The 15,604-nt window shown below is 43.0% G+C and overlaps 1 protein-coding gene across 1 annotated transcript in view; it reads left to right on the forward strand.

Moving 5' to 3' along the window:
- NALF1 (NALCN channel auxiliary factor 1) overlaps nt 1–15,604 on the forward strand; it is a 696,120-nt gene that overhangs the window by 303,130 nt on the left and 377,386 nt on the right. The window lies entirely within an intron of this gene.

Here is a 15,604-nt window from a genome sequence, read left to right on the forward strand (position 1 = left end):
GTTTAATAAAAAAAAAAAAGGAGTCTGCATGTTCGTGGAGCTTGCATTCTCCTTGAAAGGGAAAGAGGAGGAGGGAAGAAGGGGGCAGTGGATGATCAGACTGGTAATGGCATCATCATCGCTGTCAGGTGATGAAGAAGGAAAGAATAACGATGGCACAGTTTGGTGAGGGGACAGAGAATCATGGGGCTCTAACATTTCTGCATTAGGTCACATCCCTTGTTGAGCTCTATATCATTCAGGATCATGTTTTGATGTATAAAACAAACTCCAAAATATAACACTGACTTCAGCAGGACAGACATTGTGTTTCTGTTTCATGTATAGCAATGCAGATGGAGACAGTACAGAGCTGTCAGCTGGGGACTACGTGCCTTATATGTTATGGTCCTGTCTTTAGGATCTAGTACTCTGCCCAGAATCATCTGTTCTCAAAATCCCATTATTGTTGCAGGAAGGAGAGACGAACAAGCTGAGTGTTCTCTGAACAGCCTGCGTAGTCCACACCTGCCATTCTGCCTCCACCTCACTGCCCACAATTTAGTCGCATTTCCACCCCTGGAATTGCAGTCTTTTATTGGAAGACATTGACAAACAAGAGGAGAGGCAAATTTGGGGCAGTAGGTTCCCACCTGAAATACCCATTATATGCCAAGAACTGCAAGTGTTCGGATTCCCTGAATCAGTTTTTTCCATGGCCCTACACCTTGGCAAGATAATACATATATGGAAATTCAAACTTGGGTCACAGTGTAAGAGAGATAAGCAACAAAATGCACAAAATAAGGGAAAATAGAGGAATAAGCACAGAAGCACATTGGGAAAATGTCAAACTGTTTAGTTGTCTTGTTGCCATAGGAAGCAATGCTGTTCCAGGAGTACTGTCGTGGGCTGGTTCCCACACTGGTCATCATAACTACTGCAACTCTAGGGAAAAAACAATGGAAAGGGCATTTTAGAGCGTGGAGGCAGGAGCAGAGGCCCTCAGAAGCAAGTTTGCATTGTGTGTGTGAAGAAGAGCAAGGGGTCATGGCGGCTGCAGAGTATGCACAGGGCAGTGTGTGTCTGGGTGATTGCAGAGAAATAACCAGAGATCAGAGCTCAAAGACGTTTGTAGGCAGCAAGGAGTACTTTGAATTTTACTCCGAGTGGGATGGGGAAGTCACTGGCATGTTTTGAGGAAGGCAGTGACATGATTTGACATATGTTTTAGGAGAAAAGTATTTCTTGTATGAATTAATTTTTAAAAGAGACAAGTTAAAATAAAAATGAATGATGAATTCAGTTTCCCGACATAGATGTGCTGTTTTATAATTACCATTTTCTAGTGATTTAAAAACGTCATTTGTCTCCCATAAATGAAGAGTTTGTTTGCTAATTAGTTTATTCCTTGTGGGGCTAATGGAATCATCTATCTGTCAAAAACTGCTCAGATTTTGCCCTACTTCCAGGCTGATTGGTGTGTCTGCCAGTTTCATGGATGCTGGCAGAGATTATGACAATCCAGAATCAGAACAAAGGGAGTTTATATCTCACAAAATAGCAACAACCACACCATCATTGTTCCCACAGAGTTCCCAGTCCTCATGGAGCAACACACAGAGGGCCAGGCGGTAGCTGCCCACCAGGGCATTCCAGAAGAAACCAAGGCTTAGGAAAAGCACATATTTTGTAATGGACATGAGGTATGCCCCTGTCTTTAACTCCATGCAGAGACATTTTCTCTGTCTTTCAAGGCTGTTCATTAAACAAAGTCCTTGAGGGACTGAGTGTCCCCTCACAAGATGTGCAGAAATGCAAGTGAGTCCTAGAGAGCTATTCCATGTAAGAGTAGGTTTAATTATATCACTTGAGAGTATTTGTGCAAGATATACAAATTCCATTATAAATTGTCATTTTACATGTGTTATAGATTTTGTGTGCTGCTTTAGGATATAAATATGAGATACTATTTGTATTGACACTTGGAGTAATGATATTCCAAAAGAAGACCCCAAAGCTAGTTGGAGGTGTTGCTATGGAACCCCCAAACCTAGATCCACTCACCTGATACACATCTACCATTGCTTTCCTAGGAACATTAGCAGGGAGCTGGATCCGAAGTGGATCAACATCCTTATGGAAACCCACCCCATTGTGATACTAACTATAGGGAGTTGACTACCTCACACTAGGAGTTCTTTCCCACAATACTGTCATCATTGTAGACTCTAAGCATGCATCTTAAGTTGTCACCTTTGTGTCTGACTAAAGCAGCTATAAATTGGGATTTCCATGATCCCTTCTTTGTTTGATAATTTCCTATGATGGCTCAAAGAACTCTAGGATAACTTCATTTCTCATTACCAGTTTATTATAACAGATACAATGTGGAAGCAGCCAAATATAGGAGATATAAGGCAAGGTTGGAGAAAGCATGGAGCTTCAATATACTTTCCAGATGCACCACCCTCCAAGCACCACCATGTGTCTTCCAAGCACAAATTCTCTGAACTCCATTGTTTAAAGTTTTTATGGAGGTCTCATTACCTAGTTGGATTTGTTAAATGATTGGCCGTGAGTCATTAAGACAGTGTCCAGCTTCTCTACCCTCCCCCAGGAGTCCAAGAGATGTATCGTATGGCAAGCTGACTGCAGTTCATGGTGATCCATAAACTATACTTGGAAAAATGCAGAAATGGTGGATGCTGGGTGCTCTCATTGAAAAAATGGTAGCTATGTCAGCACTGCATTTGTTAATTAGCTAGAGTGAACCATTTTACAACATATATATACTTCATGTTGTACATGATAAATACAGACAATGTTACCTGTAAATTTAAAGAAAAAAATTGAAGTAATAATACATAAAATTTACAGACTAGGAGAAAATGTTTGCAAAATGCATATCTGACAATGATCTTGAATCTAGACTATGTAAGAAACTTGTAAAATCAGCCCGAGAAAACATTCAATTAGAAAATGTGCAAAAGATATGCCAGATATTTCACTGAAGAGGATATACAGATGGCAAATATGCACATAAAAAGATTTTCAGCATCATCAAGCAGTAGACAAATGCCCATGAAAATGAATGAGGAATCATTGCCTATCCATAAGAGGGATCTAAATAATAAATGGCAACAACATCGATAGCAATAACATGTTGAGTGTTGAAACCTGGATCACTCATACATTACTGGTGGGCATGTAAAATGGTACAGCTGCTCTAAAATCATTTACTACTTCTTTTCAAAAATAAAACCCTATCACTCAATAATTGCACTCTTGGAAACTTATTCCAGATAATGAAGACTCATTTTCATGTAAGACATTATACAAGAATATTCAAATTTGTTTGTAATAGCACCAGACTGGAAACTGTCCTCTGGATGAATGGTTAAACACCTTGCAGTAAATCCGTAGCATGGGAAACTACTCAGGAGCAAGAAAAGAACACAGAAACCCGGGTAAACTTCATGGAAACTATAAATGGGTGGAAAAGTCCCATCTCAAAGGATGCATGTGGCAGGATTCCGTTCATAGAACAGTCCTCAGCTATCATGAGCAGATAATCTCAGCTTAGGGAATGGTGAAAGTTAGGGCTGGCGAGTGGGCTTGGCTCTAAAGAGATAATCTGAAGGATATTTATGTTGCTGCTACTACAGAGCATTGGAATTGGTGGTGGTACTTAATCTGCACACACACTAACGTGTCGTGCACAGAAGTCATGCAGCAGGGTAGCACAGACATATCTGCACCACAGCAATCCCACGTAACACTGTGTGCTTACAATGGTGAAACCCCAAATTCCGTCAGCTACCGGCATGCACATTTCTTGGTTTGATATTTTTCCTCAGTTGTCCAGAAATATCCACAGAGAGTCCCTCTTTACTTCTTTGCAGCGATCTGTGTATCTCCTCCTCCTCTCCCCTTCCCTCTTCTCCCTCTCCTCTCCTTCTCCCTTCCCCTCCCCATCTTGTCCCTTTCCCTCTTTTCCCCCTCCCTCTCTCCCATCCCCTTGCCCCTCCCTCTCTCTTTCTTCTTCGCCACCTCTTCTACCTCTACCTCCATCCCCTCTCTCTTCATCCCCTCTCCTTCCTCTTCCTCTCCTCCCTGCCTCACCCTCCTCTTCTCCCCTCCTCCCTCTCCTCCTCAGTCTCTGTCTCTCTGTTATTCTGGCTTTCAAATAAATACATACATAAAATTCTAGAAATATATGTAAGTGTACATACACATTATCCTCACCATAACTGTCTCATTTTATAGGTAGGGCAATCGCGATGTACTGAGGATAATTACTGGCTCCAGTCACAGAATGAATTCATGGCAGAGTTAGACATAGAAAAGAAATTTTCCAATCCTCAGGAATGCATTTTCTATATATCCTCATGGTAAGTAGCGTTTGTTTTGTGTTGTTTTGATTTCAGCCTTGTTTTCTTTTGAGCACATTTTGTCGATCATATTCCTAGAGTTCTTATCATATTCTGCCCTTTAATTTGAATAATTTCTTATTTTTGTCCATTTTTCCCCTTTCAGAAATATGTTTCTCTGTTGCTTGGTCTCATATGAAGCTGTTTTCCTTTTGCATTGGTTGTTTATGTCTTTGGCTTTGCTGTTGTCTTCCCCTTTGGCTAATGTCTTTTGTTGTTGTTTTGCTTTTAGGTGTTGCTGTTTATTCCCTACTTTACTGTATTTATATACCATGTTTAGTCCTGCCTTCACCGCCCGCCTGCCCATGCTTCAAGTTGCTGCGATTTGTCTCTATCTCTTCTGTATTTCTATTTCATTTATTACAATTCAGCCCCTTCCTCTTCCATTTGTTCTCTTAATTCATCAGATGACACATTTCCTTGTAATCCATTTCTCTCAGTGTATCCTGTTCCACTTTCCTGTTCTTTTCTGGCTTATGTTTGATTCCATTTAAAATGAAAACCAAGGAAAATGTCTCCAGCGTAGGTGTTGGCATTCATCTATATAATCCTACTCCCGGAGCACGTCTGTAGCATGTATTTAGATCTGGGGGCATGGGCAGAGTCTTGTGGTGAGTGGTCATGCATGGTCCCAATGGTTGTCACCTCAACTCGTCATCTTCCCAGCCTTGTACAGCGTTACCTGTGTGGAGCCATGTGGGCTCAGAATGCTAACAGCTCTGTCTTACATGCAAAAATGAGGGGAGCCGTCTGCACTTACAGATTGTGCACTGGGAGAACTGGCAGAGAAGCCGTGCCTTGTGCACACACCCCTGCATGTGTGGAGAGAAGCTTCTGGCTGATTCAGGGACAGTGGCCCCTTCCAGGACACAGGAAGGAAGTTCGGGGCGGGGGGGGGGCAATCTGTGGGGTCAAGCAGGGTCCGTCTGGCCCAGCCTCTAAGAATAAAGTTCCAAGGACCTGTTGCCTGGGCTCTAGCATTAGTCGTTGCTCCACTGGGGATGAGGAAATGAAAGGAGGAGAGTCTAAGCCAGCTTGGCCCCTCAGAGCCCTTCACTGTCGGACAGATGTGGTTGAAGGCAGAAAGCAGAGACGACTGTGGAAGAAGACTGGCCACAGCCCTGCCTTGCCTACTTTCCCAGGGTCAGGAAGAGTTGCATGGTTACACATGACATGTGAGGGATGAGGGATGGGATTGCAGAGACAGCAGAAGCCTCGTGCCCGCAGCGTTCCTGAGGACAGGCATTGCCGTCGGTTTTTGCAGGCCCCTTGTCTGTCCCCACACATCTCATACATTCCAAACCACGCTGAGAACAGTGAGAGTTCCTGCAAAACCCTGAGTAACTGCAGATCAAACAGGGGTCCCACACTGGCTGTTTGGAGATCTTTGTAAAGGTGTTTTTGTGAGATGATGAAGTGTTTGTAAACAACATTTAATTCTCTTGTATTCTAAAATGGTTATCTGTCTGACATATTCATAGTGGGTTAATTTATGCTTTTTATTTGGCCCCGGATGGATAAACTCAATAGAATTAGAATTATACAAGTAAATGTTATTTCAAACCCTCCAGTAGCAGGAAATAGCTTTATAACAAAATTACATAACAGCTGGTGCTGTCGCCAGTGACCACAGTGGTAATGTTTCCTTTTGATTTCCTCCTAGCTACACAGGGCTTTTCAGCTGCTCTGTCTTCAAAGTTTTGCCCAGAGAGAGATACAGCTAAAGGACACAAGGGCTTTAGACGAATGAATACATAATATATGTTGCAGTCCAAAGTGCAATATCCTCATAGGAAATCAACTTTGGAATTTATGTCACTATTTGAAATGTAAATAAAAGAATAAAGTGGCCACACAAGTGCTTCCCCAATATTAACGTGCATCCAGATCATTTGAGAAACATAGTAAAATTATTCTGACTCCTAGTTCTCAGCTGGGGCCTGAGATCATGTCATTCTGATAAGCTATCTGATGATGAACTTGGTGCTGATGGTTCCTGAGCCCACCCTCCTGCAACAGGAGTCTCCCTTACCACTTATCTTTGTCAACACTGATCTCTGTGCTCTGGCCCATGTAGAAGTCTGCAGATCTGGGAGAGACAAGCCTGAGAGCTTGTGATTTTCATCAGCAGCAGAGGTTCTTAGAATCATCATCATCTTCTCCAGCAGACTAGACTCATCTCCAGGCAAGAGCTGTATCTCATTCATTTGTTTTTTCAAGCTCAAGCCATATACCTTGACTTTTTTGCTCAGTTAAATGCATCTCTCAGCCTGATTTAAATGCGTGATTTTTAAAACTCACAAAACTTATTTTTGCTCACATTAACCTGTTGGAAAAAGCCATCTAGACTCAGTCCAAAAAGCATAGAACTCAGCTTCAGAATTTCAAAAGTAGGCGTTGATAGCTTTGAAGAGGAACCAAAGGTGAACTGGATGTGGGAACTGGCAAGGCCCTGGTTGGCAGGGAGGTAAAACCTTCTTTGAAATGAAGGGAGAACTCATAGCCTCAGTCCTTTTTCACAAGATTATTGCACAGTGCTTCGTCAGGACAAGGAACACACACGATTTATCCGTGCAGCCTCCTTCTGGCTGCAGCATGCTGAATGCTTAAAAAATGTCCACAGAGAATGAGTTCTCTTGGTCTTGGAAACAATAGCATCCTCTCTGATGTTTCTAAGATGCTGAACTCCCCATATGTGGCTTGAGACCAGGAGTCTGCACGAAGCAGAGCTGTATACACCTGCAGCATTTATCAACAGATGGTTTTTCCAAGTAAACTGGCAACTTTGGTCTGTTATTTCTACCAGATACCATCACTGTAGCTCTGTGTGAGGCATATAAAGCAGAATGAGGCCGGAGCAAGCACTGGGACTGCAGAGATGCAATTTCCTATCTTCTAGAACAATCATGCAGCCAGAAATGGTGTGGCAGATAAGGATAGGATACACAAACTACAAACAAGCCTCTCACTGCTGTTTCTCTTAGCAATAAAATGCACAGATGCTGGCATGAGGACTTATTCAGAATAGTGTGTGTGCTAGAATGCCAATGAAGATACAGCCCATGCCCACATGCACTGGCTGCACACCCTGTGCACCTCTGTAGTGAGATGTGAGTGGGCACAAGCAGAGAGCAATGGGGTTTGCCCAACATGGTGTGCCCATGGCCAAGACGCAAGGGCAAGGTCAAAGCAGCCAATTCTCTCTCTTTCATTTTCCGATAGGCTGTTGTCCAGCTATTTTAAGATTTTAGAGTATAATTTTACTAAATGTACTTAAATTCAAGACATTACACAATGGGTTCCATTTTGTATATTTCTTATTGATCGAAATGGCAAGTCTTGAAGGATTTCTTTCCATTTAAGCCCATTAATTAGTGATATAACTTACTGACAATTTTGAAAACATTAAGGACTAGACTATGCCATGCTGCCTTTAAAGAATTGATAGTAAAAGAGGCAGTTATGTGAACACAAACTTAGAATGGTCCTTACAGCAGTAAAGTATGCAGGTTTTGCTTCAAGGGAAGAGAAACAAATAATTAGCCAGGATCTAAGACTAGTGAAATTTCATACAGAACTTACAAGTAATAGGCAAGTGAGGCTAGCATCATGGCACAGCAGGGTAAGCCGCCACCTGTGACTCCGGCATCTCATATGAGCACCGGTTGTCTTGGGTACTCCATTTCTGATCAACTCCCTGCTAATGTGTGTGGGAAGGCAGCTGAAAATGGCCCAAGTATTAGTGCCTCTGCCACCCACATGGGAGACCCAGAAGGAGTTACAGGCTCCTAGCTCTGGCCCAGCCCTGGCCATTGAGGCCATTAGGGGAGTGAACCAGCAGATGGAAGATCTGTGTGTGTGTGTGTGTGTGTGTCTGTCTGTCTGTCTCTATGTCTGCCTTTCCCTCTTGGCAAAAAAAAAAAAAAAAAAAAAAAAAAAAAAAAAAAAAAACAGGCTATTTGCATGTTTTCAGAGATTCTGTCTGCAGATTACTTATGAGTTAAGAGGGAAAGCATTAACCACAGTGGAAATATTGGACAACATCGTGACCAATTATTCAGAATGACCATACTAATGAGTGTAAAAGACATTGGTGCCTTCAGATATGATACCCTGGCAAGTCACAGTTACCTGTTATTCTAGTGGGAGTATGACACGGAAAACTAAGCACAAGGAAATATAAAACAGATAAACCCAAGGCAGGGAGCCTTCTGAAAAAACTTGCCTGTGGTCTGCAACCTGTCAATGACATGAAATATCAAGTGAAGTCAGGGTGCTGCTTCAGATTAAAAGGAGGCTGCAGAACCGTGGAAACAGGTGCAACATGCCACCCTGGACTGAGTGCCCGATCCCAACCTGGGAAAAGTGATAGAGGGTGCCACTGGGACACTTGTCAGCCTGGCAATGTGGAGTGTTTCGAAGAAAAAAGTATTCTGTCGGCATTAAATCTGCTGACTTTGATAACGCCCTGTTGTGCCGAAAGAAAATGTGCTTGTTTTTAGGAAATGAGAACCTGAATGGATATTAAAAGATAAATGTTCAGAAAAGTACTGGCAAGGGCATCGTACTCTCACAGCATATGTGTAGTGGCACAAAGTAATAAACAGGCACAAGATATTAGTAAAAATTTAAATGCTCTTATTTGCTAAAAATGTAGGGCTAATGATGAGTGCTTTAGGGAAAAGGCTAGAAAAAGGTATTTTGAAGGCAAGTGATTAAAATTATTTTCTATCCTGATAGAAATGTATTCTGAATATATTAAGTCAGCAGTGAAGACTCGAACTAATTCTAAGAAGTTTCTGTGTCTTTGCAATAGTAAGATGTAAAAATGGAAAACCGAGTGCCTCACGGCACCGCATCAATGTTTGGTGACCACTGGGCAAGCAATGTGTCTGTGTGACTTTACTGTGCACTATGTGATGAAGACATGAGTTAAAAGAATGCCATCATAACCAAATATGGTCATACTGGGGACTGTTCTCTATGGAATTAACCTAAAGTCTAACCCCTCTTCCTACCATATTAAAAATGCATTTCAGATATTAAAAAAAATCAAAATGTCAAAAACAAAAATTAGAAAGCCCTGAAAGATAACTAAAATATGTTTATTCTTAGAGTGAGGGGGATCTTTCTAGGTAAAATAAAACATAATTCTAGTATCTATTTTGCTTTGTTTTTTTTGCAATAGTCTTGACAGAAAACTCATCAGACAGGTTCTTGGATATTTTGTCTTCTTTCACGATTTCTCTTTCCTCTCACCAGATCCCCAAGCCTTCCCCACAGGCACACCCTGTGTGCCTTGCCAAATACCCTGCTCAATTCCTTTCCTCTCCCCTCCACTCCTAACCGAGTCAGGGCCAGCAGCATCCCGGCGTGCCCCTGGAGCGTGTCTGCTGGAATCGTCTGCTGGCTTTTCAATACCACCACTTGTTCTCCTGCATTCTCTTCTCACATAGCGAGGATGTTGTCTCGGTGGTCCTGGGCTGCTTTATGGCATCTCACTTGTTGCTTTCATGCACAGAGCCTCTGGAACCATCTTCGATTTATGGCTCTTCTGAGGCCTGGTTCCTTGCGGGGCCATTATACCCCTTGCCAGGATGCAGGGGGCAGTTTGTATTCTATTGAGTAATTGATCCTGAACAACTGAATGGTATGCATGGACACTTGATATCACCTGCACAGAATCCTGACTCCGAAAGTGATCATGGTTCCTATCATACCTAGGACCTAGGAGGCTCAGATAGAAACACATGGGGCATTGTTGGATTGTTATTTTTCTCTTGAGTTCATCTTATTTCTCTTGTATTTGTTTCCCCTTTCCCATCAAATGTGTTAATGAGGGAAACTATACAATTGAAGAATGATTGCTTATCTGCACTGTTATCCCTGTCCCAGTCCCCTTCATGTGTTGCAAATACTGTGATTTGCTCCTCAAGCCCTTCAAATTCTATCCTCATCTGGAAACACTGCCACAAGCACCCCCAGAAATGAAGCTTTGGCACATGAAATTAACACCAGGTTGTCCTGCCATCTCCACCTCTCTGATTCAGCTTCCAGTTCAAGTCATATCTTAAAACAATTGGAGGTGTAGGAAATGATTTTGTTATCCTCTTACTGTCAAAATAAGTATCAGGAATCACAGTTGCTCTTAATATTTCATTTGTTAGGGTCCTATTAGTATTTTTTTGAAATGTACTATATTTAGAGATAAACTTTAACATATTGGAATGCTGTAGTAGGAGAGAAGAAACCAGAGTATTTTTTTTTAAGTAATGAATTTTGCAATTTATTTGAAAGGCGGAGAGAGAGAAAGAGACAGACAAGGAATTCCATCCACTGGGTCACTTCCCAAAAACCATGAATTAGCCAGGGACAGGCCAGGGTGAACCCAGGAACCAGAGACTGAATCCACGTCTCTTGTGAAGGCGGCAGGGACCCAGGTCCTTCAGCCATCACTGCTGCTTCCCTAAGTGTGCACTAGGAGGGAGCTAGAATTGGGAGTGATGAAGAGGCTTGAACTAAGACACTCCAGTATGCAGGTGCTACCAGGAGCGTCCTAACTGCTAGACCAAATGTCGGCCCTGGAGCTCAAAGTGTTATTAGCAGGTTTGTCACTAATTTTCTGTGATGTTTCTAAACCTGTATAAATTTCCTCCTCTTAAGTCATCTTCGTCAGTGTTTGGGTAATTTTTTTCCCTGTGGATATTCTTGAGAAAACTGTGAGCTGTGTGAGGCCAGTGATTTGAGTGTGTTCACAGGGTCACAATTTGAGTTGTTTCATCCCCTCAAATGCCGAAGTCTGACCTCTGCAAAGAACCGGTATTGTCTCAACACATCCCACTCAAGTGCAAGGCAAACACAGTGTTAACAGTTGGCATTTTAAAATGTTTACTTATTTTTATCTACTTGAAAAGCAAAACAACAGAGAGGGAGAGGAGATCTTCCATCTATTGGCTCACTACCCAGAGTGCCACAACAAGTCTGCAACAAGCCAAAAATAGGAGCCTGGAACTCCAGATCTACTAGGTAGATGGTGGGGATCAAAGCTCCCGGGCCAACACTTGCCATCTCCTAGATGTGTTAGCAGAGCAACTGGGACTCAAACATAGGTGTCCCAGGAGGTAGCTTAACTCGCTATGCCACAATGCCAGCCCTTAGAGTTAGTATTTTTGAAAAACATCTGGAATATATGTTTGTTGGATAGAGTCACCATGGAGCCTCTTTGCTATCCTCCATCTGTATGTGTTTCAGTTGTTTGCTTTTTTCCTCATATTTTCTTAGACGTTGGAGTTTATAGAAAGCACTGAACCGGGGTTTGGGACCAGTGGATTTTGTGCCTCAGGGAAAATGCTTACATTTTCTGTGCCTGAGTGTTCTGCTCCATGAAATGTGTTTTCTTCCACCTTAAAGGCAGCATGCTTTTCAAAAATCAAAATAGGCAAAGATGGAATAAACGTCATCCACTTTCCAGGCCAGCAGGACTCTGCAGCAAGAGTAGCCCTGAGAGCTGGTGTCTGCCACACAGATGAGGTGTCCGGGGCCCCCTGCGTTGGCAGCAGTGCTTCAGTAGGTTAGTTCTGCAGCTTGATTTTGGCAGTGATTTGGGCCATATTGTGTCCCATTTCCCAAGTCTAGTTCTCCATATCTTTGGGCGATTTCAAAACATTTATTTTCTGCTATAATCGGCCAAAATCTATTTCTGTTGTTTGAAAGTCAGAACTTTGCCAGAAAGAGCCAATTTGTATGGTCAACAAGCAGAGGGAAGATTTTAAGACATTAAGACCAAGGATACTCCGGATATTTGCTGTTTGAATCTTCAGCAAATCTTAGGACCATAGATGATAACAAGTTAATTAAAATAGATTTACTGAGCACCTAGTATGTCAGAAACTATATTAACCCTTTATACACTATTAGTTCCTATAATTCACAGCTAACATAGGAATCCAAATCTAGTGGAAATGAGTCAAGTGGAAAGACATGGGTGATAATTTAGTGGGTTATAAAAATGGCAATAATAGGGGCCGATGCTGTGGTGTAGCAGGTGAAGCCGCAGTCTGCAGTGCCGACATCCCATATGGGCGCTGGTTCAAGTCCTGGATGCTCCACTTCTGATCCGGCTCTTTGCTGTGGAAGATGGCCCGGGTCCTTGGGCACCTACACCCCTGTGGGAGACCCAGGGGGAGGCTCCTGGCTCCTGGCTTTGGATCAGTTCAGCTCTGGCTATTGTGGCCATCTGGGGAGTGAACCAGTGGATGGAAGACCTCTCTCTGTCTCTCTGCCTCTGCCTCTGCCTCTCTGTAACTCTTTCAAATAAAAAGATAAAATCTTTTCAAAAAATGACAATGATAAAGACAAAGTTGATGGCGATGATGGTGGTAATAATGATGATGCTTTGGGTGAGATGATCACAGCTCATACGTTGGTGAATTTGATTGAAATGGTCCAAGTCCTGTTGTCAGTAATTCCTGTTGACAATAATCCCAACTCCAGATAAATCCCCCTTACTTTCATAAGAAAAGACAGAATTTAAAGTAACTCTTGGTTGTGTGATAATTCCCAAGTCTCCTGGATTTAGCTTCAAGTTGGTGACAAGCTGGTCCATTGGCATCGCCTCCAGTTTTCCAGTCCTATTGATGGGAGCTATGAAGCTGTTCATGCCTACAACCTAGTTTGTATTTGAACTGGAGGAAGTATTAAGCAAGAACAGAAGCTACACTCAGCTCATGAAGATGATCTTTATGGATTTACCCACTGGGAAGAAATGCACTCAGGTTCACGTTTTGGTACAAGAAACAGCTGTCAGACTAACCCTTTTTTATTTTTTTGAAGATTTGAGAGGCAGAGTTATGGAGAAGGAGAGGGAGAGGCAGAAAGAGAGGTCTTCTGTCTTATGGCTCACAACCCAGGTTGCCGCAAATGGCTGGAGCTGAGCTTATCTGAACCCTGGAGCCAGAGCTTCTTCGAGGTCTTCCCACATGGCCACAGGGGCCCAAGAATTTGGGCCATCTTCCACTGCTTTCCCAGGCCATTAGCTGGGAGCTTGATCGGAAGTAGAGCAGCCAAAACTTGAACTGGTGCCCTTATGGGATGCTGGTTCCTCAGGTGGGGGCTTAATCTACTGTGCCATAGCAACGGCCCCAAGACTAGCCCATTTTCAATGATAAATTCTCTGCTATTGTAAAACTTACCTTTAAAAATTGGTAACTGCCACCTGGGATACCCACATCCCATATTGGCCTGGGATCCATTCCCACCCTCTCTTTCTGATGCTATGCACCTGAGAGGCAATAGATGCTATTTGGTCCCTGATACCAAAATGGAGTTCTTGGCTCCTAACTTTGACCTGGCTGTTGTTGGCATTTCAAGAGTGAACCAACAAATGGAAGCTTTCTCTCTCTCTCTCTCTCTCTCTCTCTCTCTCTCTCTCTCTCACCTCTCTCTCTCTCTCTCTTTCACCTCTCTCACCTCTCTCTCTCTCCTCTCTCTCCTCTTTTTCCCCCCTCCTCTTTCTCTCTCTCCCTTCTCTCCTCTCTCTCTCCCTCCCTCCCTCCTTCCCTCCCCTTTTCTCTCCCTCCCTCCCTCTTCTCTTTCTCTAGCTCTATCACATTGCCTTTAAAAAAGGATAAAGTGATAAAAGAATATACCATTAAGAGTAATATAGTGTTTTAAATAAAATATTTAATAAAAAAAACAGTAATGACCAACTAAGATTCTTTGAAAAACCCAAGAATGTTAATAAGTCACATGGCTAAGGGAAAATGAAATATTCTTAGTTCCTCCCGGAGGGAAGTTATGGGGTGGGGGGAAGCCATTGTAATCCATAAACTGTACTTTGGAAAATTATATTTACTAAATAAAAGTTTTTAAATTCTTTTTTGACAGGCAGAGTGGACAGTGAAAGAGAGAGACAGAGAGAGAAAGGTCTTCCTTTGCCATTGGTTCACCCTCCAATGGCCGCTGCGGCCAGTGCGCTGTGGCCGGCGCACCGCGCTGATCCGATGGCAGGAGCCAGGTACTTATCCTGGTCTCCCATGGGGTGCAGGGCCCAAGCACTTGGGCCATCCTCCACTGCACTCCCTGGCCACAGCAGAGAGCTGGCCTGGAAGAGGGGCAACCGGGACAGAATCTGGTGCCCCAACCGGGACTAGAACCTGGGTTGCCAGCGCCACAAGGCAGAGGATTAGCCAAATAAAAGTTTTAAAAAAAGAAATATTCTTAGTTGAATTTGAAATGGGGAGGAATGAGATGAAGTTTTAATTGAACACTGCAGACTGGGTATTTAGACAAGCTACTTGCTTAACTGGTTAAGGGCAGGCTCAACCTGTCCCACCAGCTGGGTGCAAACCTTGACCTTTTTCTGAAGCTTGTTGGGGTTGTATGAAATTATCACAACCTGCGTGGTGTGCTTCTGGAGGAGTTAAAAAACAACTTGAGATAGACTGTGCTCCTCCATGTGCTTGTTCTTAAGCCCCTGTGCTGAGGAGTTCCAAGCACAGTGAGCACTACACTGTGGTGAATGAGTGACTGACCTAAAGCCACAGACCAACAAACCAAAAATCTAAGAAACTGTTCAGAATCTAGCTTCTGACTATAACAAGATGAAAAACAGATAATACTTTTTTTTGCTATATTTAAAAATCTAATTAAATGGTTCTGCTACTTTAAGAAAGGAAAATTATTGAATACTAAATTGTAACTCAACACTTCTGGTATTCCAGTACTGGCTGTGCTGGATTCCCTTCCATTTGTTAGTAAAATTCCTCTCCTTCCTCATCTCCCCTCCTCTTCCTCCTCCTGCTTCTTCATTTGTTTATTTATTTGAAAGAGAGGGAGAGAGAGGGGGAAAGAGAGACGGATCTTCTGTCCATGTCCATTGGTTCGCTCCCCAAAATGACTGCAACAGCTGGAACCAGGAACGCCACCTGGGACTCCCATGTGGGTGTTAGTGGCCCAAGTACTGGGCCATCTTCCATTACTTTCCCAGGTGTGTTACCAAGGAACTGAGAACTGACACCTACATGGAATGATGGCATTCCAGGCAGTGGCTTAACCCCCTGTTGCCACAACTCTGGGCAGCCCTACTCCTCTTCCTCTCCTGTTCTTTCTTCTCATCTTCTGCTACCAACTACTGGCAGCTGAGCAGAGCCCGATCTGCAGGCATTGCTGTACCCATATGACAGGTATTAATT

The sequence above is a fragment of the Oryctolagus cuniculus genome, chromosome 9 (genome assembly GCF_964237555.1).
Source record: "Oryctolagus cuniculus chromosome 9, mOryCun1.1, whole genome shotgun sequence".
Lineage (NCBI taxonomy): Eukaryota > Metazoa > Chordata > Mammalia > Lagomorpha > Leporidae > Oryctolagus > Oryctolagus cuniculus.